Source organism: Tenrec ecaudatus, chromosome 9, assembly GCF_050624435.1.
Source record: "Tenrec ecaudatus isolate mTenEca1 chromosome 9, mTenEca1.hap1, whole genome shotgun sequence".
NCBI classification, from domain to species: domain Eukaryota; kingdom Metazoa; phylum Chordata; class Mammalia; order Afrosoricida; family Tenrecidae; genus Tenrec; species Tenrec ecaudatus.
This window is the reverse complement of record NC_134538.1, coordinates 43,596,790-43,623,330: the sequence shown is the minus strand read 5'-3', so window position 1 is coordinate 43,623,330 and position 26,541 is coordinate 43,596,790.

Sequence of the window (26,541 nt, the reverse complement as noted above, 5' to 3'; positions counted from 1 at the left end):
GGCTCCAAATGCCTAAGAGCTGGGGCTCCCCAGGCTGGGGCTTCCAAAGAATAAGGGATGGGGTGCCCCAGGCCTGGGGCTCCCAAAGCCTAAGGGCTGGGGCGGCCCAGGCGTGGGGCTCCCAAAGCCTAAGGGCTGGGGCACACCAGGCCTGGGGCTCCCAAATGATAAGGGCTGGGGCGCCCCAGGCCTTGGGCTCCCAAAACCTAAGGGCCAGGGTGCCCCAAGCCTGGGGCTACCAGAGCCGAAGGGCTGGGGCGCCCCTGTCCTTTGGCTCCCAAAGCCTAAGGGCTGGGGCGCCCCAGGCCTGGGGCTCCCTAAGCCTAAGGCCTGGGTCACCCTAGGCCTGGGGCTACCTAAGCCTAAGGGTTCTGTCGGCCCAGACCTGGGGCTCCCAAACCTAAGGGCTGGGGTGCCCCTGGCCTGGGGCTCCCAAAGCCTAAGGGCTGGGTCGCCCCAGGCCTGGGGCTCCCAAAGGATTAGGGCTGGGGCTCCCCAGGCTGGGGCTTCCAAAGGATAAGGGCTGGGGCGCCCCAGGCCTGCGGCTCCCAAAGCCTAAGGGCTGGGGCGGCCCAGGCCTAGGGCTCCCAAATGATAAGGGCTGGGTCGCCCCAAGCCTGGGGCTCCCAAAGGATAAGGGCTGGGGCGCCCCAGGCCTGGGGCTCCCAAAATCTAAGGGCTGGGGCGCCCCAGGCCTTGGGCTCACAAAACCTAAGGGCCAGGGTGCCCCAAGCCTGGGGCTACCAGAGCCCAAGGGCTGGGGCGCCCCTGTCCTTTGGCTCCCAAAGCCTAAATGCTGGGGCGCCCGAGGCCTGGGGCTCCCTAAGCCTAAGGCCTGGGGCACCCTAGGCCTGGGGCTACCTAAGCCTAAGGGTTCTGTCGGCCCAGACCTGGGGCTCCCAAAGCCTAAGGGCTGGGGTGCCCCTGGCCTGGGGCTCCCAAAGCCTAAGGGCTGGGTCGCCCCAGGCCTGGGGCTCCCTAAGCCTAAGGGCTGGGGCGCCCCAGACCTGGGGCTTCCAAAGCCTAAGGGCTGGGGCGCCCCAGTACTGGAGCTCCCTAAGCCTAAGGGCAGGGGCTCCCCAGGCCTGGGGCTCCCTAAGCCTTAGGGCAGGGGCGCCCCAGGCTGAGGCTCCCAAAGCCTAAGGGCTGTTGCGCCCCAATCGTGGGGCTACCTAAGCCTAAGGGCTAAGGCGCCCTGGCCTGGGGCTCCCTAAACCTAAGGGCTTGGGTGCCCCAAGTCTGGGACGCCCCAGGCCTGGGGCTCCCTAAGCCTAAGGGCTGGGAGGCCCCAGGCCTGGGGCTCCCAAAGCCTAAGGGTTGGGGGTCCCGAAGCCTAGGGCTCCATAAACTTAAGGGCTGGGGCGCCCCAGTTCTAGGACTCCGTATACCTAATGGCTGTGGCGCCCCAGGCCTAGGGCTCCTAAGGGTAAGGGCTGGGAGCCCCATGCCTGGGGCTCACTAGGCCTAAGGTCTGGGGTCCCCCAGGCCTGGGGCTCCCTAAGCCTAACGGCTGGGGCGCCCCTGGCTGAGGCACCCAAATCCTAAGGCAGGTGCGCCCCAGGCCTGGGCTCCAAATGCCTAAGGGCTGGGCCGCCCCAAGCCTGGGGCTCCCTAAGACTAAGGGCTGGGGTGCCCCAGGCCTGAGGCTCCCTAAGCCTTAGGGCTGGGGCACCCCTGGCCTGGGTTCCCAAAGCCTAAGGGCAGGGGCGCCCCAGGCCTGGGGCTCCCAAAGCCTAAGGGCTGGGGCGCCCCAAGCCTGGGGCTACCAAAGCCTAAGGGCTGGCTCGCACCAGGCCTGGGTCTCCCAAAGGATTAGGGATGGGGCTCCCCAGGCTGGGGCTTCCAAAGCCTAAGGGCTGGGGCGCCCCAGGCCTGGGGCTCCCTAAGCCTAAGGCCTGGGGCACCCTAGGCCTGGGGCTACCTAAGCTTAAGGGTTCTGTCGGCCCAGGCTTGGGGCTCCCTAAGCCTAAGGCCTGGGGCGACCCAGGCTTGGGGTTACCTAAGCCTAAGGGGTGGAGTGCCCCGGCCTGGAGCTCCCAAAGCCTAAGGGCTGGGACGCCCCAGGCCTGGGGCTCCCTAAGCCTAAGGGCTTGGGGGCCCCAGGCCTGGGGCACCCTAAACCTAAGGGCTGGGGTGTCCCAGGCCTGGGGCTCCTTAAGCCTAAGGGCTGTGGCGCCCCAGGCTGAGGCACCCAAATCCAATGTGCTGGTGCGCCCAGGCCTGGGCTCCAAATGCCTAAGGGTTGGGGCGCCCGAAGCCTGGGGCTCCCTAAGACTAAGGGCTGGGGCGCCCCAGGCCTGAGGCTCCCTAAGCCTTAGGGCTGGGGCACCCCAGGCCTGGGCTCCCAAAGCCTAAGGGAAGGGGCGCCCCAAGCCTGGGGCTCCCAAAACCTAAGGGCTGGGGCGCCCCAGGCCTGGGGCTACATAAGCCTAAGGGCTGTGGTGCACCAGGCCTGGGTCTCCCAAAGGATTAGGGCTGGGGCTCCAAAGTCCTGGGGCTTCCAAAGGATAAGGGTTGGGGCGCCCCCAGGCCTGGGGCTCCCAAATGGTAAGGGCTGGGGCGCCCCAGCCTGGGTCTCCCAAAGCCTAAAGGCTGGGGCGCCCCAGGCCTGGGGCTCCCTAAGCCTAGGGCTGGGGCACCCCAGTCCTGATGCTCCCGAAGCATAATGGCTGGCGAGCCCGAGTCCTGGGCTCCCAATGCCTAATGGCTGTGTGGCCTCAGGCCTGGGCTTCCCAAAACCTAAGGGCTGGGGCGCCCCAGGCCTGGGGCTCCCAAAACCTAGAGGGCTGGAGCGCCCCAGGCCTTGGGCTCCCAAAACCTAAGGGCCAGGGCGCCCCAAGCCTGGGGCTTCCAGAGCCCAAGGGCTGGGGCGCCCCTGTCCTTTGGCTCCCAAAGCCTAAGGGCTGGGGCGCCACAGGCCTTGGGCTCCCCAAGCCTAAGGCCTGGGGCACCCTAGGCCTGGGGCTCCCAAAGCCTAAGGGCTGGGGTGCCCCTGGCCTGGGGCTACCTAAGCCTAAGGGCTCTGTCGGCCCAGGCTTGGGTCTCCCTAAGCCTAAGGCCTGGGGCGACCCAGGCCTGGGGCTACCTAAGCCTAAGGAGTGGAGTGCCCCCGGCCTGGAGCTCCCAAAGCCTAACGGCTGTGGCTCCCCAGGCCTGGGGCTCCCTACGCCTAAGGGCTGGGGCGCCCCAGACCTGTGCTCCAAATGTCTAAGGGCTGGGGCGACCCAGGCCTGTGCTCCAAATGTCTAAGGGCTGGGGCGACCCAGGCCTAGGGCCCCCAAAAGATAAGGGCTGGGGCTCCCCAGGCCTGGGGCTCCCAAAGGATAAGGGCTGGGGCGCCCCAGGCCTTGGGCTCCCAAACCCTAAGGGCTAGGGCGGCCCAGGTGTTGGGCTCCCAAAGCATAAGGGCTGGGGCACCCCATGGATAGGACGCCCCAGGCCTGGTCCTCCCTAAGCCTAAGGGCTAGTGCGTCCCTGGCCTGTGACTCCCAAAGCCTAAGTGCTGCGGCACCCAGGCCTGGGGCTCCCAAAGCCTAAGGGCTGGGGCTCCCAAAACCTAAGGGCTCGGGCGCCCCAGGCCTGGGGCTCCCTAAGCCTAAGGCCTGGGGCACCCTAGGCCTTGTGCCCCAAAGCCTAAGGCTTGGGTGCCCCAGTCCTGGGGCTCCCTAAGCCTCAGAGCTGGTGTGCTCCAGGCCTGGGGCTACCTAAGCTAAGGGCTATGGCGGCCCAGCCTTGGGGCTCCCTAACCCTAAGGGCTGTGGCGGTCCAGCCTTGGGGCTCCCTAAGCCTAAGGGCTGGGGCGCCCCAGGCCTAGGGCTACCTAAGTCTAAGGGGTGGGATTTCCCAGGCCTAGGGCTCCCTAAGAGTAAGGGCTGGGCCCCCCTGGCCAGGGGCTCCCTAAGCCTAAGGGCTGGGGCGCCCCAGGCTGAGGCTCCCAAATCCTAAGGGCTGGTGCGCCTCAGGCCTGGGCTCCAAATGCCTAAGGGCTGGGGCGCCCCAGGCCTGGGGCTCCCTAAGACTAAGGGCTTGGGCGCCCCAGGCCTGGGCTCCCAAAGCCTAAGGGCAGGGGCGCCCCAGGCCTGGGGCTCCGAAAGTATAAGGGCTGTGGCACTCCAGGTCTGGGGCTCCCAAAGCTTAAGTGCTGGGGCGCCCCTGGCCTGGGGCTCCCAAAGCCTAAGAGCTGGGGCGCCCCAGGCCTGGGGCTACAAAAGCCTAAGGGCTGTGGTGCACCAGGCCTGGGTCTCCCAAAGGATTAGGGCTGGGGCTCCAAAGTCCTGGGGCTTCCAAAGGATAAGGGTTGGGGCGCCCCCAGGCCTGGGGCTACCTAAGCCTAAGGGGTGGAGTACCCCCGGCCTGGAGCTCCCAAAGCCTAAGGACTGGGACGCCCCAGGCCTGGGGCTCCCTAAGCCTAATGGCTTGGGGGCCCCAGGCCTGGGGCACCCTAAATCTAAGGGCTGGGGTGCCCCAGGCCTGGGGCTCCCTAAACCTAAGGGCTATGGCGCCCCAGGCTGAGGCACCCAAATCCAATGTGCTGGTGCGCCCCAGGCCTGGGCTCCAAAAGCCTAAGGGCTCGTGCGCCCGAAGCCTGGGGCTCCCTAAGACTAAGGGCAGGGGCGCCCCAGGCCTGGGGCTCCCAAAACCTAAGGGCTGGGGCGCCCCAGGCCTGGGGCTCCCAAAGCCTAAGGGCTGGGGCGCCCCAAGCCTGGGGCTACCAAAGCCTAAGGGCTGGGGCGCACCAGGCCTGGGTCTCCCAAAGGATTAGGGCTGTGGCTCCCCAGGCCTGGGGCTCCCACAGCCTATGGGCTGGGGCGGCCCAGGCGTGGGGCTCCCAAAGCGTAAGGGCTGGGACGCCCCGGCCTGAGGCTCCCTAAGCCTTAGGGCTGGGGCACCCCAGGCCAAGGCTCCCAAAGCCTAAGGGCAGGGGCTCCCCAGGCCTGGGGCTCCCAAAACCTAAGGGCTGGGGCGCCCCAGGCCTGGAGCTCCCAAAGCCTAAGGGCTGGGACGCCCCAGGCCTGGGGCTCCCTAAGCCTAAGGGCTTGGGGGCCCCAGGCCTGGGGCACCCTAAAACTAAGGGCTGGGGTGCCCCAGGCCTGGGGCTCCCTAAGCCTAAGGGCTGTGGCGCCCCAGGCTGAGGCACCCAAATCCAATGTGCTGGTGCGCCCCAGGCCTGGGCTCCAAATGCCTAAGGGCTGGGGCGCCCGAAGCCTGGGGCTCCCTAAAACTAAGGACTGGGGCGCCCCAGGCCTGAGGCTCCCTGAGCCTTAGGGCTGGGGCACCCCAAGCCTGGGCTCCCAAAGCCTAAGGGCAGGGGCGCCCCAGGCCTGGGGCTCCCAAAACCTAAGGGCTGGGGCGCCCCAGGCTTGGGGCTCCCAAAGCCTAAGGGCTGGGGCGCCCCATGCCTGGGGCTACCAAAGCTAAGGGCTGGGGCGCACCAGGCCTGGGTCTCCCAAAGGATTAAGGCTGGGGCTCCCCAGGCCTGGGGCTTCCAAAGATAAGGGTTGGGGCGCCCCAGGCCTGGGGCTCCCAAAGCCTAAGGGCTGGGGCGGCCCAGGCGTGGTACTCCCAAGCCTAAGGGCTGGGGCGCCCCAGGCCTGGGGCTCCCAAATGATAAGGGCTGGGGCGCCCCAGCCTGGGTCTCCCAAAGCCAAAAGGCTGGGGCGCCCCTGGCTTGGGGCTACCTAAGCCTAAGGGCTTCGGGGCCCCAGGCCTGGGGCTCCCTAATCCTAGGGCTGGGGCGCCCCAGTCCTGATGCTCCCGAAGCCTAATGGCTGGCGAGCCCGAGTCCTGGGCTCCCAATGCCTAATGGCTGTGTCGCCTCAGGCCTGGGCTTCCCAAAACCTAAGGGCTGGGGCGCCCCAGGCCTGGGGCTCCCAAAACCTAAGGGCTGGAGCGCCCCAGGCCTTGGGCTCCCAAAACCTAAGGGCCAGGGCGCCCAAAGCCCGGGGCAACCAGAGCCCAAGGGCTGGGGCGCCCCTGTCCTTTGGCTCCCAAAGCCTAAGGGCTGGGGCGCCACAGGCCTGGGGCTCCCCAAGCCTAAGGCCTAGGGCACCCTAGGCCTGGGGCTCCCAAAGCCTAAGGGCTGGGGTGCCCCTGGCCTGGGGCTACCTAAGCCTAAGGGCTCTGTCGGCCCAGGCTTGGGGCTCCCTAAGCCTAAGGCCTGGGGCGACCCAGGCCTGGGGCTACCTAAGCCTACGGGGTGGAGTGCCCCCGGCCTGGAGCTCCCAAAGCCTAAGGGCTGTGGCTCCCCAGGCCTGGGGCTCCCTACGCCTAAGGGCTGGGGCGCCCCAGACCTGTGCTCCAAATGTCTAAGGGCTGGGGCGACCCAGGCCTGGGACCCCCAAAAGATAAAGGCTGGGGCTCCCCAGGCCTGGGGCTCCCAAAGGATAAGGGCTGGGGCGCCCCAGGCCTTGGGCTCCCAAACCCTAAGGGCTAGGGCGGCCCAGGCGTTGGGCTCCCAAAGCATAAGGGCTGGGGCACCCCATGGATAGGACGCCCCAGGCTTGGTCCTCCCTAAGCCTAAGGGCTAGTGCGCCCCTGGCCTGTGACTCCCAAAGCCTAAGTGCTGCGGCACCCATGCCTGGGGCTCCCAAAGCCTAAGGGCTGGGGCTCCCAAAACCTAAGGACTGGGGTGGTCCAGGCCTGGGGTTCCCAAAGCCTAAGGGCTAGAGCGCCCCTGGCCTGTGACTCCCAAAACCTAAGGGCTCGGGCGCCCCAGGCCTGGGGCTCCCTAAGCCTAAGGCCTGGGGCACCCTAGGCCTTGTGCCCCAAAGCCTAAGGCTTGGGTGCCCCAGTCCTGGGGCTCCCTAAGCCACAGAGCTGGTGTGCTCCAGGCCTGGGGCTCCCTAAGCTAAGGGCTATGGCGGCCCAGCCTTGGGGCTCCCTAACCCTAAGGGTTGTGGCGGCCCAGCCTTGGGGCTCCCTAAGCCAAAGGGCTGGGGCGCCCCAGGCCTAGGGCTACCTAAGTCTAAGGGGTGGGACTTCCCAGGCCTAGGGCTCCCTAAGAGTAAGGGCTGGGCCCCCCTGGCCAGGGGCTCCCTAAGCCTAAGGGCTGGGGCGCCCCAGGCTGAGGCTCCCAAATCCTAAGGGCTGGTGCGCCTCAGGCCTGTGCTCCAAATGCCTAAGGGCTGGGGCGCCCCAGGCCTGGGACTCCCTAAGACTAAGGGCTGGGGCGCCCCAGGCCTGGGCTCCCAAAGCCTAAGGGCAGGGGCGCCTCAGGCCTGGGGCTCCGAAAGTATAAGGGCTGTGGCACTCCAGGTCTGGGGCTCCCAAAGCTTAAGTACTGGGGCGCCCCTGGCCTGGGGCTCCCAAAGCCTAAGAGCTGGGGCGCCCCAGGCCTGGGGCTCCCAAAGCCTAAGGGTGGGCGGCCCAGGCGTGGGGCTCCCAAAGCCTGAGTGCTGTGGCCCCCCATGCCTGGGGCCCCCAAATGATAAGGGCTGGGGCGCCCCAGGCCTGGGGTTCCCAAAGGATAAGGGCTGGGGCGCCCTAGGCCTGGGTCTCCCAAAGTAGAAGGGCTGGGTCGCGCCAGGCCTGGGGCTTCCTAAGCCTAGGGCTGTGGCGTGCCAGGCCTGGGGCTCCCAAAACCAAAGAGCTGGGGCGCCCCAGGCGTGGGGCTCCCAAAACCTAAGGGCTGGGGCGCCCCAGGCCTGGGGTTCCCAAAGCCTAAGTGCTGGGGCCCCCCTAGCCTGTGGCTACCACAGCCTATGGGCTGGGGCACCCCCGGCCTGGGGCTCCCAAAGGATAAGGGCTGAGGTGTCCCAGGCCTGGGGCTCCCAAAGGATAAGGGCTGGGGCGCCCCTTGCCTGGGGCTCCCTAAGCCTAAGGGCTTGGGCGCCCCAGGCCTGGGGCTACCAAAGCCTAAGGGCTGGGGCGTCCCAGGCCTGGGGCTCCCAAAGGATAAGGGCTTAGGCGCCCCATGCCTCGGGCTGCCAAAGCCTAAGGGCTGGGACGCCCCAGGCTTGGGGCTCCCAAAGCCTTAGCGCTGGGGCGGCCCAGGAGTGGGGCTCCCAAAGCCTAATGGCTGGGGTGCCCCTGGCCTGGTGCTCCCAAAGCCTAAGGGCTGGGTCGCCGCAGGCCTGGGGCTCCCTAAGCCTAAGGGCTGGGGCGCCCCAGACCTGGGGCTTCCAAAGCCTAAGGCCTGGGGCTCCCCAGTACTGGAGCTCCCTAAGCCTAAGGGCAGGGGCTCCCCAGGCCTGGGGCTCCCAAAGCCTTAGGGCATGGGCGCCCCCGGCTGAGGCTCCCAAAGCCTAAGGGCTGTTGTGCCCCAGTCGTGGGGCTCCCTAAGCCTAAGGGCTAAGGCGCCCTGGCCTGGGGCTCCCTAAACCTAAGGGCTTGGGTGCCCCAAGTCTGGGACGCCCCAGGCCTGGGGCTCCCTAAGCCTAAGGGCTGGGAGGCCACAGGCCTGGGGCTCCCAAAGCCTAAGGGCTGGGGGTCCCGAAGCCTAGGGCTCCATAAACCTAATGGCTGGGGCGCCCCAGTTCTGGGACTCCGTATACCTAATGGCTGTGGCGCCCCAGGCCTAGGGCTCCCTAAGAGTAAGGGCTGGCAGCCCGATGCCTGGGGCTCGCTAAGCCTAAGGTCTGGGGTGCCCCAGGCCTGGGGCTCCCTAAGCCTAAGGGCTGGGGGGCCCCTGGCTGAGGCACCCAAATCCTAAGGGCTGGTGCGCCCCAGGCCTCGGCTCCAAATGCCTAAGGGCTGTGGCGCCCCAAGCCTGGGGCTCCCTAAGACTAAGGGCTGGGGCGCCCCGGCCTGAGGCTCCCTAAGCCTTAGGGCTGGGGCACCCCAGGCCAGGGCTCCCAAAGCCTAAGGGCAGGGGCGCCCCAGGCCTGGGGCTCCCAAAACCTAAGGGCTGGGGCGCCCCAGGCCTGGAGCTCCCAAAGCCTAAGGGCTGGGACGCCCCAGGCCTGGGGCTCCCTAAGCCTAAGTGCTTGGGGGCCCCAGGCCTGGGGCACCCTAATACTAAGGGCTGGGGTGCCCCAGGCCTGGGGCTCCCTAAGCCTAAGGGCTGTGGCGCCCCAGGCTGAGGCACCCAAATCCAATGTGCTGGTGCGCCCCAAGCCTGGGCTCCAAATGCCTAAGGGCTGGGGCGCCCGAAGCCTGGGGCTCCCTAAAACTAAGGGCTGGGGCGCCCCAGACCTGAGGCTCCCTAAACCTTAGGGCTGGGGCACCCCAGGCCTGGGCTCCCAAAGCCTAAGGGCAGGGGCGCCCCAGGCCTGGGGCTCCCAAAACCTAAGGGCTGGGGCGCCCCAGGCCTGGGGCTCCCAAAGCCTAAGGGCTGGGGCGCCCCAAGCCTGGGGCTACCAAAGCCTAAGGGCTGGGGCGCACCAGGCCTGGGTCTCCCAAAGGATTAAGGCTGGGGCTCCCCAGGCCTGGGGCTTCCAAAGGATAAGGGTTGGGGCGCCCCAGGCCTGGGGCTCCCAAAGCCTAAGGGCTGGGTCGCCGCAGGCCTGGGGCTCCCTAAGCCTAAGGACTGGGGCGCCCCAGACCTGGGGCTTCCAAAGCCTAAGGACTGGGGCTCCCCAGTACTGGAGCTCCCTAAGCCTAAGGGCAGGGGCTCCCCAGGCCTGGGGCTCCCAAAGCCTTAGGGCATGGGTGCCCCAGGCTGAGGCTCCCAAAGCCTAAGGGCTGTTGCGCCCCAGTCGTGGGGCTCCCTAAGCCTAAGGGCTAAGGCGCCCTGGCCTGGGGCTCCCTAAACCTAAGGGCTTGGGTGCCCCAAGTCTGGGATGCCCCAGACCTGGGGCTCCCTAAGCCTAAGGGCTGGGAGGCCCCAGGCCTGGGGCTCCCAAAGCCAAAGGGCTGGGGTCCCGAAGCCTAGGGCTCCATAAACCTAAGGGCTGGGGCGCCCCAGTTCTGGGACTCCGTATACCTAATGGCTGGGGCGCCCCAGGCCTAGGGCTCCCTAAGAGTAAGGGCTGGGAGCCCGATGCCTGGGGCTCGCTAAGCCTAAGGTCTGGGGTGCCCCAGGCCTGGGGCTCCCTAAGCCTAAGGGCTAGGGGGCCCCTGGCTGAGGCACCCAAATCCTAAGGGCTGGTGCACCCCAGGCCTCGGCTCCAAATGCCTAAGGGCTGTGGCGCCCCAAGCCTGGGGCTCCCTAAGACTAAGGGCTGGGGCGCCCCGGCCTGAGGCTCCCTAAGCCTTAGGGCTGGGGCACCCCAGGCCAGGGCTCCCAAAGCCTAAGGGCAGGGGCGCCCCAGGCCTGGGGCTCCCAAAACCTAAGGGCTGGGGCGCCCCAGGCCTGGAGCTCCCAAAGCCTAAGGGCTGGGATGACCCAGGCCTGGGGCTCCCTAAGCCTAAGGGCTGGGGCGCCCCAGTCCTGATGCTCCCCAAGCCTAATGGCTGGCGAGCCCGAGTCCTGGGCTCCCAATGCCTAATGGCTGTGTCGCCTCAGGCCTGGGCTTCCCAAAACCTAAGGGCTGTGGCGCCCCAGGCCTGGGGCTCCCAAAACCTAAGGGCTGGAGCGCCCCAGGCCTTGGGCTCCCAAAACCTAAGGGCCAGGGCGCCCCAAGCCCGGGGCAACCAGAGCCCAAGGGCTGGGGCGCCCCTGTCCTTTGGCTCCCAAAGCCTAAGGGCTGGGGCGCCCCAGGCCTGGGGCTCCCTAAGCCTAAGGCCTGGGGCACCCTGGGCTGGGGCTCCCAAAGCCTAAGGCTGGGGTGCCCCAGTCCTGAGGCTCCCTAAGCCTAAGGGCTGGGGTGCCCCTGGCCTGGGGCTACCTAAGCCTAAGGGTTCTGTCGGCCGAGGCTTGGGGCTCCCTAAGCCTAAGGCCTGGGGCGACCCAGGCCTGGGGCTACCTAAGCCTACGGGGTGGAGTGCCCCCGGCCTGGAGCTCCCAAAGCCTAAGGGCTGTGGCTCCCCAGGCCTGGGGCTCCCTACGCCTAAGGGCTGGGGTGCCCCAGACCTGTGCTCCAAATGTCTAAGGGCTGGGGCGCCCCAGGCCAGGGGCCCCCAAAAGATAAGGGCTGGGGCTCCCCAGCCCTTGGGGCTCCCAAAGGATAAGGGCTGGGGCGCCCCAGGCCTGGGGCTCCAAAACCCTAAGGGCTTGGGCGGCCCAGGCGTTGGGCTCCCAAAGCATAAGGGCTGGGGCACCCCATGGATAGGACGCCCCAGGCCTGGTCCTCCCTAAGCCTAAGGGCTAGTGCGCCCCTGGCCTGTGACTCCCAAAGCCTAAGTGCTGCGGCACCCAGGCCTGGGGCTCCCAAAGCCTAAGGGCTGGGGCGCCCCAAGCCTGGGGCTCCCAAAGCCTAAGGACTGGGGTGGTCCAGGCCTGGGGTTCCCAAAGCCTAAGGGCTAGAGCGCCCCTGGCCTGTGACTCCCAAAACCTAAGGGCTCGGGCGCCCCAGGCCTGGGGCTCCCTAAGCCTAAGGCCTGGGGCACCCTAGGCCTTGTGCCCCAAAGCCTAAGGCTTGGGTGCCCCAGTCCTGGGGCTCCCTAAGCCACAGAGCTGGTGTGCTCCAGGCCTGGGGCTCCCTAAGCTAAGGGCTGTGGCGGACCAGCCTTGGGGCTCCCTAAGCCTAAGGGCTGGGGTGCCCCAGGCCTGGGGCTCCCTAAGCCTAAGGGCTGGGGCTCCCCAGGCTGAGGCACCCAAATCCTAAGGGCTGGTGCGCCCCTGGCCTGGGACTCCCTAAGCCTAAGGGCTGGGGCTCCCCAGGCCTGGGGCTCCCTGCCTAAGGGATGGGCCGCCCCAGGCCTGGGCTCCAAATGCCTAAGGGCTGAGGTGCCCCAAGTCTGGGCCTCCCTAAGACTAAGGCCTGGGGCGCCCTAGGCCTGAGGCTCCCTACGCCAAAGGGCTGGGGCGCCCCAGGTCTGGGCTCCCAAATCCTAAGGGCAGAGGCGCCCCAGGCCGGGGGCTACCAAAGTCTAAGGGCTCGGGTGCCCCTGGCCTGGGTCTCCCAAATCCTAAGGGCTGGGGCGGCCCAGGCCTGCGGTTCCCAATGGATAAGGGTTGGGGCGCCCCAGGCCTGGGGCTCCCAAAGCCTAAGGGCTGGCGAACCCCAGGCCTGGGCTCCCAATGCCTAAGGGATTGGGGCGCCCCAGGCCTGGGGCTCCCAAAACCTAAGGGCTGGGGCGCCCCAGGCCTGGGGCTCCCAAAGCCTAAGGGCTGGGGCGCCCCAAGCCTGGGGCTACCAAACCTAAGGGCTGGGGCTCCCCAGGCCTGGGGCCCCCAAAGGATAAGGGCTGGGGCTCCCCATGCCTGGGGCTCCCAAAGGATAAGGGCTGGGGCGCCCCAGGCCTGGGGCTCCCAAAGCCTAAGGGCTGGGGCGGCCCAGGCGTTGGGCTCCCAAAGCATAAGGGCTGGGGCGCCCCAGGCCTGGGTCTCCCAAAGGATAAAGGCTGGGGAGCCCCAGGCCTGGGGTTCCCTAAGCCTAAGGGCTGGCGCGCCCCAGGCTGCGGCTCCCAAAGCCTAAGGGCTGTTGCGCCCCAGGCCTGGGGCTCCCTAAGCCTAAGGGCTTGGGGGTCCCAGTTCTGGGGCTCCCTAAACCTATGGGCGTGGGTCCCCAGGCCTGGGGCTCGCTACACCTAAGGGCTGGGGCGCCCCAGGCCTGCGCTCCCAATGCCTAAGGTCTTTTGCGCCCCATGCCTGGGGTTCACTAAGCCTAAGGGCTGGGGCGCCCAGTCCTGGGGCTCCCAAAGCCTAAAAACTGGGGAGGCGCAAGCCTGGGGTTCCCAAAGCCTAAGGGCTGGGGCACCCCTGGCCTGTGTCTCCCAAAGCTTTACGGCTGGGGTGCCCCGGGCCTGGGGCTCCCTAAGCCTAAGGGCTGGGGCGCCCCAGGCCTAGGGCTACCTAAGTCTAAGGGGTGGGACTTCCCAGGCCTAGGGCTCCCTAAGAGTAAGGGCTGGGCCCCCCTGGCCTGGGGCTCCCTAAGCCTAAGGGCAGGGGCGCCCCAGGCTGAGGCTCCCAAATCCTAAGTGCTGGTGCGCCCCAGGCCTGGGATTCCCTAAGCCTAAGGGCTGTGGCTCCCCAGGCCTGGGGCTCCCTACGCCTAAGGGCTGGGGCGTCTCAGGCCTGGGCTCCAAATGCCTAAGGGCTGGGGCGCCCCAGGCCTGGGGCTCCCTAAGACTAAGGGCTGGGGCGCCCCAGGCTGAGGCTCCCTAAGCCTAAGGGCTGGGGCGCCCCAGGCCTGGGCTCCCTAAGACTAAGAGCAGGGGCGCCCCAGGCCTGGGGCTACCAAAGCCTAAGGACTGGGGCGCCCCAGGCCTGGGGCTCCCAAAGTATAAGGGCTGTGGCACTCCAGGTCTGGGGCTCCCAAAGCTTAAGTGCTGGGGCGCCTCTGGCCTGGGGCTCTCAAAGCCTAAGAGCTGCGGCGCCCCAGGCCTGGGGCTCCCAAAGACTAAGGGTGGGCGGCTCAGGCGTGGGGCTCCCAAAGCCTAAGGGCTGGGGCGCCCCAGGCCTGGGGCCCCCAAATGATAAGGGCTGGGGCGCCCCAGGCCTGGGGCCCCCAAATGATAAGGGCTGGGGCGCCCCAGGCCTGGGGTTCCCAAAGATAAGGGCTGGGGCGCACTAGGCTTGGGTCTCCCAAATTATAAGGGCTGGGTCGCGCCAGGCCTGGGGCTTCCTAAGCCTAGGGCTGGGGCGGCCCAGGCCTGGGGCTCCCGAAGGCTAAGGGCTGGCGAGCCCCAGTCCTGTGCTCCCAATGCCTTAAGGCTGTGGCGCCCCAGGCCTGGGGCTCCCAAAACCAAAGAGCTGGGGCGCCCCAGGCGTGGGGCTCCCAAAACCTATGGGCTGGGGCGCCCCAGGCCTGGGGTTCCCAAAGCCTAAGTGCTGGGGGCCCCCTAGCCTGTGGCTACCACAGCCTAAGGGCTGGGGCGCCCCAGGCCTGGGGTTCCCAAAGATAAGGGCTGGGGCGAACTAGGCTTGGGTCTCCCAAATTATAAGGGCTGGGGCGCACTAGGCTTGGGTCTCCCAAATTATAAGGGCTGGGTCGCGCCAGGCCTGGGGCTTCCTAAGCCTAGGGCTGGGGCGGCCCAGGCCTGGGGCTCCCGAAGCCTAAGGGCTGGCGAGCCCCAGTCCTGTGCTCCCAATGCCTAAAGGCTGTGGCGCCCCAGGCCTGGGGCTCCCAAAACCAAAGAGCTAGGGCGCCCCAGGCGTGGGGCTCCCAAAACCAATGGGCTGGGGCGCCCCAGGCCTGGGGTTCCCAAAGCCTAAGTGCTGGGGCCCCCCTAGCCTGTGGCTACCACAGCCTAAGGGCTGGGGCACCCCCGGCCTGGGGCTCCCAAAGGATAAGGGCTTGGGCGCCCCAGGCCTGGGGCTACCAAAGCCTAAGGGCTGGGGCGTCCCAGGCCTGGGGCTCACAAAGGATAAGGGTTTGGGCGCCCCATGCCTCGGGCTACCAAAGCCTAAGGGCTGGGCCGCCCCAGGCCTGGGTCTCCCAAAGCCTTAGCGCTGGGGCGGCCCAGGAGTGGGGCTCCCAAAGCCTAAGGGCTGGGGAGCCCCTGGCCTGGGGCTCCCAAAGCCTAAGGGCTGGGTCGCCCCAGGCCTGGGGCTCCCTAAGCCTAAGGGCTGGGGCGCCCCAGACCTGGGTCTTCCAAAGCCTAAGGGCTGGGGCTCCCCAGTACTGGAGCTCCCTAAGTCTAAGGGCAGGGGCTCCCCAGGCCTGTGGCTCCCTAAGCCTAAGGGCTGTTGCGCCCCAGTCGTGGGGCTCCCTAAGCCTAAGGGCTAAGGCGCCCTGGCCTGGGGCACCCTAAACCTAAGGGCTTGGGCGCCCCAAGTCTGGGGCTCCCAAAGCCTAAGGGCTGGGCGTCCCGAAGCCTAGGGCTCCCTAAACCTAAGGGCTGGGGCGCCCCAGTTCTGGGACTCCGTATACCTAATGGCTGGGGCGCCCCAGGCCTAGGGCTCCCTAAGAGTAAGGGCTGGGAGCCCCATGCCTGGGGCTCTCTAAGCCTAAGGGTCTGGGTGCCCCAGGCCTGGGGCTCCCTAAGACTAAGGGCTGGGGCGCCCCAGGCTGCAGCACCCAAATCCTAAGGGCTGGTGCACCCCAGGCCTGGGCTCCAAATGCCTAAGGGCTGGGGCGCCCCAAGCCTGGGGCTCCCTAAGACTAAGGGCTGGGGCGCCCCAGGCCTGAGGATCCCTAAGCCTTAGGGCTGGGGCACCCTAGGCCTGGGCTCCCAAAGCCTAAGGGCAGGGGCGCCCCAGGCCTGGGGCTCCCAAAACCTAAGGGCTGGGGCGCCCCAGGCCTGGAGCTCCCAAAGCCTAAGGGCTGGGATGACCCAGGCCTGGGGCTCCCTAAGCCTAAGGGCTGGGGCGCCCCAGTCCTGATGCTCCCCAAGCCTAATGGCTGGCGAGCCCGATTCCTGGGCTCCCAATGCCTAATGGCTGTGTCGCCTCAGGCCTGGGCTTCCCAAAACCTAAGGGCTGTGGCGCCCCAGGCCTGGGGCTCCCAAAACCTAAGGGCTGGAGCGCCCCAGGCCTTGGGCTCCCAAAACCTAAGGGCCAGGGCGCCCAAGCCCGGGGCAACCAGAGCCCAAGGGCTGGGGCGCCCCTGTCCTTTGGCTCCCAAAGCCTAAGGGCTGGGGCGCCCCAGGCCTGGGGCTCCCTAAGCCTAAGGCCTGGGGCACCCTGGGCTGGGGCTCCCAAAGCCTAAGGCTGGGGTGCCCCAGTCCTGAGGCTCCCTAAGCCTAAGGGCTGGGGTGCCCCTGGCCTGGGGCTACCTAAGCCTAAGGGTTCTGTCGGCCGAGGCTTGGGGCTCCCTAAGCCTAAGGCCTGGGGCGACCCAGGCCTGGGGCTACCTAAGCCTACGGGGTGGAGTGCCCCCGGCCTGGAGCTCCCAAAGCCTAAGGGCTGTGGCTCCCCAGGCCTGGGGCTCCCTACGCCTAAGGGCTGGGGTGCCCCAGACCTGTGCTCCAAATGTCTAAGGGCTGGGGCGCCCCAGGCCAGGGGCCCCCAAAAGATAAGGGCTGGGGCTCCCCAGCCCTTGGGGCTCCCAAAGGATAAGGGCTGGGGCGCCCCAGGCCTGGGGCTCCAAAACCCTAAGGGCTTGGGCGGCCCAGGCGTTGGGCTCCCAAAGCATAAGGGCTGGGGCACCCCATGGATAGGACGCCCCAGGCCTGGTCCTCCCTAAGCCTAAGGGCTAGTGCGCCCCTGGCCTGTGACTCCCAAAGCCTAAGTGCTGCGGCACCCAGGCCTGGGGCTCCCAAAGCCTAAGGGCTGGGGCGCCCCAAGCCTGGGGCTCCCAAAGCCTAAGGACTGGGGTGGTCCAGGCCTGGGGTTCCCAAAGCCTAAGGGATAGAGCGCCCCTGGCCTGTGACTCCCAAAACCTAAGGGCTCGGGCGCCCCAGGCCTGGGGCTCCCTAAGCCTAAGGCCTGGGGCACCCTAGGCCTTGTGCCCCAAAGCCTAAGGCTTGGGTGCCCCAGTCCTGGGGCTCCCTAAGCCACAGAGCTGGTGTGCTCCAGGCCTGGGGCTCCCTAAGCTAAGGGCTGTGGCGGACCAGCCTTGGGGCTCCCTAAGCCTAAGGGCTGGGGTGCCCCAGGCCTGGGGCTCCCTAAGCCTAAGGGCTGGGGCGTCCCAGGCCTAGGGCTCCCTAAGAGTAAGGGCTGGGAGCCCCATGCCTGGGGCTCTCTAAGCCTAAGGGCCTGGGTGCCCCAGGCCTGGGGCTCCCTAAGACTAAGGGCTGGGGCGCCCCAGGCTGCAGCACCCAAATCCTAAGGGCTGGTGCACCCCAGGCCTGGGCTCCAAATGCCTAAGGGCTGGGGCGCCCCAGGCCTGGGGCCCCCAAATGATAAGGGCTGGGGCGCCCCAGGCCTGGGGCCCCCAAATGATAAGGGCTGGGGCGCCCCAGGCCTGGGGTTCCCAAAGATAAGGGCTGGGGCGCACTAGGCTTGGGTCTCCCAAATTATAAGGGCTGGGTCGCGCCAGGCCTGGGGCTTCCTAAGCCTAGGGCTGGGGCGGCCCAGGCCTGGGGCTCCCGAAGCCTAAGGGCTGGCGAGCCCCAGTCCTGTGCTCCCAATGCCTAAAGGCTGTGGCGCCCCAGGCCTGGGGCTCCCAAAACCAAAGAGCTGGGGCGCCCCAGGCGTGGGGCTCCCAAAACCTATGGGCTGGGGCGCCCCAGGCCTGGGGTTCCCAAAGCCTAAGTGCTGGGGGCCCCCTAGCCTGTGGCTACCACAGCCTAAGGGCTGGGGCGCCCCAGGCCTGGGGTTCCCAAAGATAAGGGCTGGGGCGAACTAGGCTTGGGTCTCCCAAATTATAAGGGCTGGGGCGCACTAGGCTTGGGTCTCCCAAATTATAAGGGCTGGGTCGCGCCAGGCCTGGGGCTTCCTAAGCCTAGGGCTGGGGCGGCCCAGGCCTGGGGCTCCCGAAGCCTAAGGGCTGGCGAGCCCCAGTCCTGTGCTCCCAATGCCTAAAGGCTGTGGCGCCCCAGGCCTGGGGCTCCCAAAACCAAAGAGCTAGGGCGCCCCAGGCGTGGGGCTCCCAAAACCAATGGGCTGGGGCGCCCCAGGCCTGGGGTTCCCAAAGCCTAAGTGCTGGGGCCCCCCTAGCCTGTGGCTACCACAGCCTAAGGGCTGGGGCACCCCCGGCCTGGGGCTCCCAAAGGATAAGGGCTTGGGCGCCCCAGGCCTGGGGCTACCAAAGCCTATGGGCTGGGGCGTCCCAGGCCTGGGGCTCACAAAGGATAAGGGTTTGGGCGCCCCATGCCTCGGGCTACCAAAGCCTAAGGGCTGGGCCGCCCCAGGCCTGGGTCTCCCAAAGCCTTAGCGCTGGGGCGGCCCAGGAGTGGGGCTCCCAAAGCCTAAGGGCTGGGGAGCCCCTGGCCTGGGGCTCCCAAAGCCTAAGGGCTGGGTCGCCCCAGGCCTGGGGCTCCCTAAGCCTAAGGGCTGGGGCGCCCCAGACCTGGGTCTTCCAAAGCCTAAGGGCTGGGGCTCCCCAGTACTGGAGCTCCCTAAGTCTAAGGGCAGGGGCTCCCCAGGCCTGTGGCTCCCTAAGCCTAAGGGCTGTTGCGCCCCAGTCGTGGGGCTCCCTAAGCCTAAGGGCTAAGGCGCCCTGGCCTGGGGCACCCTAAACCTAAGGGCTTGGGCGCCCCAAGTCTGGGACGCCCCAGGCCTGGGGCTCCCTAAGCCTAAGGGCTGGGAGGCCCCAAGCCTGGGGCTCCCAAAGCCTAAGGGCTGGGCGTCCCGAAGCCTAGGGCTCCCTAAACCTAAGGGCTGGGGCGCCCCAGTTCTGGGACTCCGTATACCTAATGGCTGGGGCGCCCCAGGCCTAGGGCTCCCTAAGAGTAAGGGCTGGGAGCCCCATGCCTGGGGCTCTCTAAGCCTAAGGGCCTGGGTGCCCCAGGCCTGGGGCTCCCTAAGACTAAGGGCTGGGGCGCCCCAGGCTGCAGCACCCAAATCCTAAGGGCTGGTGCACCCTAGGCCTGGGCTCCAAATGCCTAAGGGCTGGGGCGCCCCAAGCCTGGGGCTCCCTAAGACTAAGGGCTGGGGCGCCCCAGGCCTGAGGATCCCTAAGCCTTAGGGCTGGGGCACCCTAGGCCTGGGCTCCCAAAGCCTAAGGGCAGGGGCGCCCCAGGCCTGGGGCTCCCAAAACCTAAGGGCTGGGGCGCCCCAGGCCTGGGGCTCCCAAAGCCTAAGGGCTGGGGCGCCCCAAGCTGGGGCTACCAAAACCTAAGGGCTGGGACGCCCCAGGCCTGGGGCTCCCTAAGCCTAAGGGCTGGGAAGCCCCAGACCTGGGGCTCCCAAAGCCTAAGGGCTGGGGGGCCCGATGCCTAGGGCTCCCTAAAGTTAAGGGCTGGGGCGCCCTAGTTCTGGGACTCCGTATACCTAATGGCTGGGGCGCCCCAGGCCTAGGGCTCCCTAAGAGTAAGGGCTGGGAGCCCCATGCCTGGGGCTCCCTAAGCCAAAGGGCTCTGATTCCCCTGGCCTGGGGCTACCTAAGCCTAAGGGCTCTGTCGGCCCAGCCTTGGGGCTCCCTAAGCCTAAGGCCTGGGGCGACCCAGGCCTGGGGCTACCTAAGCCTAAGGGTTGGAGGGCCCCCGGCCTGGAGCTCCCAAAGCCTAAGGGCTGTGGCTCCCCAGGCCTGGGGCTCCCTACGCCTAAGGGCTGGGGCGCCCCAGACCGGTGCTCCAAATGTCTAAGGGCTGGGGCGCCCCAGCCTGGGGCTCCCTAAGACTAAGGGCTGGGGCGCCCCAGGGCTGAGGCTCAAGAAAGGATAAGGGTTGGGCGCCCCATACTGGGGCTCCCAAAGCCTAAGCGCTGTGGCAGCCCAGTCATGGGGCTCCCAAAGCCAAAGGCTGGGGTGCCCCTGGGCTGGGGTACACAAAGCCCAAGGGCTGGGGTGCTCCAGCCTGGGGCTACCATAGCCTAAGGGCTGGGACGACCCAGGGCTGGGGCTCCCAAAGGATAAGCGCCGGGGCGCCCCATGCCTGGGGCTCCCAAAGCCTAAGCCCTGGGCCGGCCCAGGCGTGGGGCTCCCAGAGCCAATGGCTGGGGTGCCCCTGGCCTGGGAATCCCAAAGCCTAAGGGCAGGGGCGCCCCAGGCCTGGAGCTCCCAAAACCTAAGGGCTGGGGCGCCCCAGGCGTGGGGCTCCCAAAACCTAAGGGCTGGGGCGCCCCCGGACTTGGGTTCCCAAAGCCTTAGTGCTGGGGCCCCCCTAGCTTGTGGCTACCACAGCCAAAGGGCTGGGGCGTCCCAGGCTTGGGGCTCCCAAAGGATAAGGGCTGGGACGCCCTTTGCCTGTGGCACCCTAAGCCTAAGGGCTGGGGCGCCCCAGGCCTGGGGCTACCAAAGCTTAAGGGCTCGGGCGTCCCAGGCCTGGGGCTACCAAAGGATAAGGGCTGGGGTGCCCCATGCCTGGGGCTACCAAAGCCTAAGGGCTGGGCCACCCCAGGCCTGGGGCACCCAAAGCCTTAGCGCTGGGGCGGCCCAGGCGTGGGGCTCCCTAAGCCTTAGGGCAGGGGCGCCCCAGGCCTGGGGCTCCCTAAGCCTAAGGACTGGTGCGCCCCAAGCTGGGGCTCCCAAAGCCTAAGGGCTGTTGCGCCCCAGTCGTGGGGCTCCCTAAGCCTAAGGGCTGAGGCGCCCTGGCCTGGGTCTCCCTAAGCCTAAGGGCTTGGGCGCCCCAAGTCTGGGACGCCCCAAGCCTGGGCCTCCCTAAGCCTAAGGGCTGGGAGGCCCCAGGCCTGGGGTTCCCAAAGCCTAAGGGCTGGGGCGTCCCAGGCCTGGGGCTACCAAAGCCTAAGGGCTGGGCCGCCCCAGGCCTGGGGCTCCCAAAGCCTTAGCGCTGGGGCGGCCTAGGCGTGGGGCTCCCAAAGCCTAAGGGCTGGGGTGCCCCTGGCCTGGGGATCCCAAAGCCTAAGGGCTGGGGCTCCCCAGTACTGGGGCTCCTTAAGCCTTAGGGCTGGGGCTCCCCAGGCCTGGGGCTCCCTAAGCCTTAGGGCAGGGGCGCCCCAGGCCTGGTGCTCCCTAAGCCTAAGTACTGGCGCGCCCCAGGCTGGGGCTTCCAAAGCCTAAGGGCTGTTGCGCCCCAGTCGTGGGGCTCCCTAAACCTAAGGGCTGAGGCGCCCTGGCCTGGGTCACCCTAAGCCTAAGAGCTTGGGCGCCCCAAATCTGGGACGCCCCAGGCCTGGGGCTCCCTAAGCCTAAGGGCTGGGAGGCCCCAGGCCTGGGATTCCCAAAGCCTAAGGGCTGGGGGGCCTGAAGCCTAGGGCTCCCTAAACCTAAGGGCTCGGGCGCCCCAGTTCTGGGACTCCGTATACCTAATGGCTGGGGCGCCCCAGGCCTAGGGCTCCCTAAGAGTAACGGCTGGGAGCCCCATGCCTGGGGCTCCCTAAGCCTAAGGGCTGGAGTGCCCCTGGCCTGGGGCCCCCTAAGCCTAAGGGCTGGGGCGCCCCAGGCTGAGGCACCCAAATCCTAACGGCTGGTGCGCCCCAGGCCTGGGCTCCAAATGCCTAAGAGCTGGGGCGCCCCAAGCCTGGGGCTCCCTAAGACTAAGGGCTGGGGCGCCCCAGTCGTGGGGCTCCCTAAGCCTAAGGGCTGAGGCGCTCTGGCCTGGGTCTCCCTAAGCCTAAGGGCTTGGGCGCCCCAAGTCTGGGACGCCCCAAGCCTGGGCCTCCCTAAGCCTAAGGGCTGGGAGGCCCCAGGCCTGGGGTTCCCAAAGCCTAAGGGCTGGGGCGTCCCAGGCCTGGGGCTACCAAAGCCTAAGGGCTGGGCCGCCCCAGGCCTGGGGCTCCCAAAGCCTTAGCGCTGGGGCGGCCTAGGCGTGGGGCTCCCAAAGCCTAAGGGCTGGGGTGCCCCTGGCCTGGGGCTCCCAAAGCCTAAGGGCTGGGGCCCCCCAGTACTGGGGCTCCCTAAGCCTTAGGGCTGGCGCTCCCCAGGCCTGGGGCTCCCTAAGCCTTAGGGCAGGGGCGCCCCAGGCCTGGTGCTCCCTAAGCCTAAGTACTGGCGCGCCCCAGGCTGGGGCTTCCAAAGCCTAAGGGCTGTTGCGCCCCAGTCGTGGGGCTCCCTAAACCTAAGGGCTGAGGCGCCCTGGCCTGGGTCACCCTAAGCCTAAGAGCTTGGGCGCCCCAAGTCTGGGACGCCCCAGGCCTGGGGCTCCCTAAGCCTAAGGGCTGGGAGGCCCCAGGCCTGGGATTCCCAAAGCCTAAGGGCTGGGGGGCCCGAAGCCTAGGGCTCCCTAAACCTAAGGGCTCGGGCGCCCAAGTTCTGGGACTCCGTATACCTAATGGCTGGGGCGCCCCAGGCCTAGGGCTCCCTAAGAGTAACGGCTGGGAGCCCCATGCCTGGGGCTCACTAAGCCTAAGGGCTGGAGTGCCCCTGGCCTGGGGCCCCCTAAGCCTAAGGGCTGGGGCGCCCCAGGCAGAGGCACCCAAATCCTAACGGCTGGTGTGCCCCAGGCCTGGGCTCCAAATGCCTAAGAGCTGGGGCGCCCCAAGCCTGGGGCTCCCTAAGACTAAGGGCTGGGGCGCCCCAGGCCTGAGGCTCCCTAAGCCTTAGGGCTGGGGCACCCCAGGCCAAGGCTCCCAAAACCTAAGGGCAGGGGCGCCCCAGGCCTGGGGCTACCAAAGCCTAAGGGCTGGCGCGCCCCAGGCCTGGGGCTCCCAAAGGATAAGGGCTGTGGCACTCCAGGTCTGGAGCTCACAAAGCCTAAGGGCTGGGATGCCCCTGGCCTGGGGCTCCCAAATCCTAAGGGCTGGGGCGCCCCTGGCCTGGGGCACCCTAATCCTAAGGGCTGGCGAACCCCAGGCCTGGGCTCCCAATGCCTAAGGGATTGGGGCGCCCCAGGCCTGGGGCTCCCAAAACCTAAGGGCTGGGCGCCCCAGGCCTGGGGCTCCCAAAGCCCAAGGGCTGGGGCGCCCCAAGCCTGGGTCTCCCAAAGGATTAGGGCTGGGGCTCCCCAGCCTGGGGCTCCCAAAGTCTAAGGGCTCGGGTGCCCCTGGCCTGGGGCTCCCAAATCCTAAGGGCTGGGGCGGCCCAGGCCTGGGGTTCCCAATGGATAAGGGTTGGGGCGCCCCAGGCCTGGGGCTCCCAAAGCCTAAGGGCTGGCGATCCCCAGGCCTGGGCTCCCAATGCCTAAGGGATTGGGGCGCCCCAGGCCTGGGGCTCCCAAAACCTAAGGGCTGGGGCGCCCCAGGCCTGGGGCTCCCAAAGCCTAAGGGCTGGGGCGCCCCAAGCCTGGGGCTACCAAACCTAAGGGCTGGGGCTCCCCAGGCCTGGGGCCCCCAAAGGATAAGGGCTGGGGCTCCCCATGCCTGGGGCTCCCAAAGGATAAGGGCTGGGGCGCCCCAGGCCTGGGGCTCCCAAAGCTTAAGGGCTGGGGCGGCCCAGGCGTTGGGCTCCCAAAGCATAAGGGCTGGGGCGCCCCAGGCCTGGGTCTCCCAAATGATAAAGGCTGGGGAGCCCCAGGCCTGGGGCTCCCTAAGCCTAATGGCTGGCGCGCCCCAGGCTGCGGCTCCCAAAGCCTAAGGGCTGTTGCGCCCCAGGCCTGGGGCTCCCTAAGCCTAAGGGCTTGGGGGTCCCAGTTCTGGGGCTCCCTAAACCTATGGGCGGGGGTCCCCAGGCCTGGGGCTCGCTACACCTAAGGGCTGGGGCGCCCCAGGCCTGCGCTCCCAAAGCCTAAGGGCTTTTGTGCCCCATACCTGGGGCTCACTAAGCCTAAGGGTTGGGGCGCCCAGTCCTGGGGCTCCCAAAGCCTAAAAACTGGGGAGGCCCAAGCCTGGGGTTCCCAAAGCCTAAGGGCTGGGGCACCCCTGGCCTGTGTCTCCCAAAGCTTTACGGCTGGGGTGCCCCGGGCCTGGGGCTCCCTAAGCCTAAGGGCTGGGGCGCCCCAGGCCTAGGGCTACCTAAGTCTAAGGGGTGGGACTTCCCAGGCCTAGGGCTCCCTAAGAGTAAGGGCTGGGCCCCCCTGGCCTGGGGCTCCCTAAGCCTAAGGGCAGGGGCGCCCCAGGCTGAGGCTCCCAAATCCTAAGTGCTGGTGCGCCCCAGGCCTGGGACTCCCTAAGCCTAAGGGCTGGGGCTCCCCAGGCCTGGGGCTCCCTACGCCTAAGGGCTGGGGCGCCTCAGACCTGGGCTCCAAATGCCTAAGGGCTGGGGCACCCCAGGCCTGGGGCTTCCTAAGACTAAGGGCTGGGGCGCCCCAGGCTGAGGCTCCCTAAGCCTAAGGGCTGGGGCGCCCCAGGCCTGGGCTCCCTAAGACTAAGAGCAGGGGCGCCCCAGGCCTGGGGCTACCAAAGCCTAAGGACTGGGGCGCCCCAGGCCTGGGGCTCCCAAAGTATAAGGGCTGTGGCACTCCAGGTCTGGGGCTCCCAAAGCTTAAGTGCTGGGGCGCCCCTGGCCTGGGGCTCTCAAAGCCTAAGAGCTGCGGCGCCCCAGGCCTGGGGCTCCCAAAGACTAAGGGTGGGCGGCTCAGGCGTGGGGCTCCCAAAGACTAAGGGCTGGGGCGCCCCAGGCCTGTGGCCCCCAAATGATAAGGGCTGGGGCGCCCCAGGCCTGGGGCCCCCAAATGATAATGGCTGGGGCGCCCCAGGCCGGGGTTCCCAAAGATAAGGGCTGGGGCGCACTAGGCTTGGGTCTCCCAAATTATAAGGGCTGGGTCGCGCCAGGCCTGGGGCTCCCTAAGCCTAGGGCTGGGGCGGCCCAGGCCTGGGGCTCCCGAAGCCTAAGGGCTGGCGAGCCCCAGTCCTGTGCTCCCAATGCCTAAAGGCTGTGGCGCCCCAGGCCTGGGGCTCCAAAAACCAAAGAGCTGGGGCGCCCCAGGCGTGGGGCTCCCAAAACCTATGGGCTGGGGCACCCCAGGGCTGGGGTTCCCAAAGCCTAAGTGCTGGGGCCCCCTAGCCTGTGGCTACCATAGCCTAAGGGCTGGGGCACCCCCGGCCTGGGGCTCCCAAAGGATAAGGGCTGGGGCGTCCCAGGCCTGGGGCTCCCAAAGGATAAGGGCTGGGGCGCCCCTTGCCTGGGGCTCCCTAAGCCTAAGGGCTTGGGCGCCCCAGGCCTGGGGCTACCAAAGCCTAAGGGCTGGGGCATCCCAGGCCTGGGGCTCACAAAGGATAAGGGTTTGGGCGTCCCATGCCTCGGGCTACCAAAGCCTAAGGGCTGGGCCGCCCCAGGGTGGGTCTCCCAAAGCCTTAGCGCTGGGGCGGCCCAGGAGTGGGGCTCCCAAAGCCTAAGGGCTGGGGTGCCCCTGGCCTGGGGCTCCCAAAGCCTAAGGGCTGGGTCGCCCCAGGCCTGGGGCTCCCTAAGCCTAAGGGCTGGGGCGCCCCAGACCTGGGTCTTCCAAAGCCTAAGGGCTGGGGCTCCCCAGTACTGGAGCTCCCTAAGTCTAAGGGCAGGGGCTCCCCAGGCCTGTGGCTCCCTAAGCCTTAGGGCAGGGGCGCCCCAGGCTGAGGCTCCCAAAGCCTAAAGGCTGTTGCGCCCCAGTCGTGGGGCTCCCTAAGCCTAAGGGCTAAGGCGCCCTGGCCTGGGGCACCCTAAACCTAAGGGCTTGGGCGCCCCAAGTCTGGGACGCCCCAGGCCTGGGGCTCCCTAAGCCTAAGGGCTGGGAGGCCCCAAGTCTGGGGATCCCAAAGCCTAAGGGCTGGGCGTCCCGAAGCCTAGGGCTCCCTAAACCTAAGGGCTGGGGCGCCCCAGTTCTGGGACTCCGTATACCTAATGGCTGGGGCGCCCCAGGCCTAGGGCTCCCTAAGAGTAAGGGCTGGGAGCCCCATGCCTGGGGCTCTCTAAGCCTAAGGGCCTGGGTGCCCCAGGCCTGGGACTCCCTAAGCCTAAGGGCTGGGGCGCCCCAGGCTGCAGCACCCAAATCCTAAGGGCTGGTGCACCCCAGGCCTGGGCTCCAAATGCCTAAGGGCTGGGGCGCCCCAAGCCTGGGGCTCCCTAAGACTAAGGGCTGGGGCGCCCCAGGCCTGAGGTTCCCTAAGCCTTAGGGCTGGGGCACCCTAGGCCTGGGCTCCCAAAGCCTAAGGGCAGGGGCGCCCCAGGCCTGGGGCTCCCAAAACCTAAGGGCTGGGGCGCCCCAGGCCTGGGGCTCCCAAAGCCTAAGGGCTGGGGCGCCCCAAGCTGGGGCTACCAAAACCTAAGGGCTGGGACGCCCCAGGCCTGGGGCTCCCTAAGCCTAAGGGCTGGGAAGCCCCAGACCTGGGGCTCCCAAAGCCTAAGGGCTGGGGGGCCCGATGCCTAGGGCTCCCTAAAGTTAAGGGCTGGGGCGCCCCAGTTCTGGGACTCCGTATACCTAATGGCTGGGGCGCCCCAGGCCTAGGGCTCCCTAAGAGTAAGGGCTGGGAGCCCCATGCCTGGGGCTCCCTAAGCCAAAGGGCTCTGGTGCCCCTGGCCTGGGGCTACCTAAGCCTAAGGGCTCTGTCGGCCCAGCCTTGGGGCTCCCTAAGCCTAAGGTCTGGGGCGACCCAGGCCTGGGGCTACCTAAGCCTAAGGGTTGGAGGGCCCCCGGCCTGGAGCTCCCAAAGCCTAAGGGCTGTGGCTCCCCAGGCCTGGGGCTCCCTACGCCTAAGGGCTGGGGCGCCCAAGACCGGTGCTCCAAATGTCTAAGGGCTGGGGCGCCCCAGGGCTGAGGCTCAAGAAAGGATAAGGGTTGGGCGCCCCATACTGGGGCTCCCAAAGCCTAAGCGCTGTGGCAGCCCAGGCGTGGGGCTCCCAAAGCCAAAGGCTGGGGTGCCCCTGGGCTGGGGTACACAAAGCCCAAGGGCTGGGGTGCCCCAGCCTGGGGCTACCATAGCCTAAGGGCTGGGACGACCCAGGGCTGGGGCTCCCAAAGGATAAGGGCTGGAGCGCCCCATGCCTGGGGCTCCCAAAGCCTAAGCCCTGGGCCGGCCCAGGCGTGGGGCTCCCAGAGCCAATGGCTGGGGTGCCCCTGGCCTGGGAATCCCAAAGCCTAAGGGCAGGGGCGCCCCAGGCCTGGAGCTCCCACAACCTAAGGGCTGGGGCGCCCCAGGCGTGGGGCTCCCAAAACCTAAGGGCTGGGGCGCCCCCGGACTTGGGTTCCCAAAGCCTTAGTGCTGGGGCCCCCCTAGCTTGTGGCTACCACAGCCTAAGGGCTGGGGCGTCCCAGGCTTGGGGCTCCCAAAGGATAAGGGCTGGGACGCCCTTTGCCTGTGGCACCCTAAGCCTAAGGGCTGGGGCG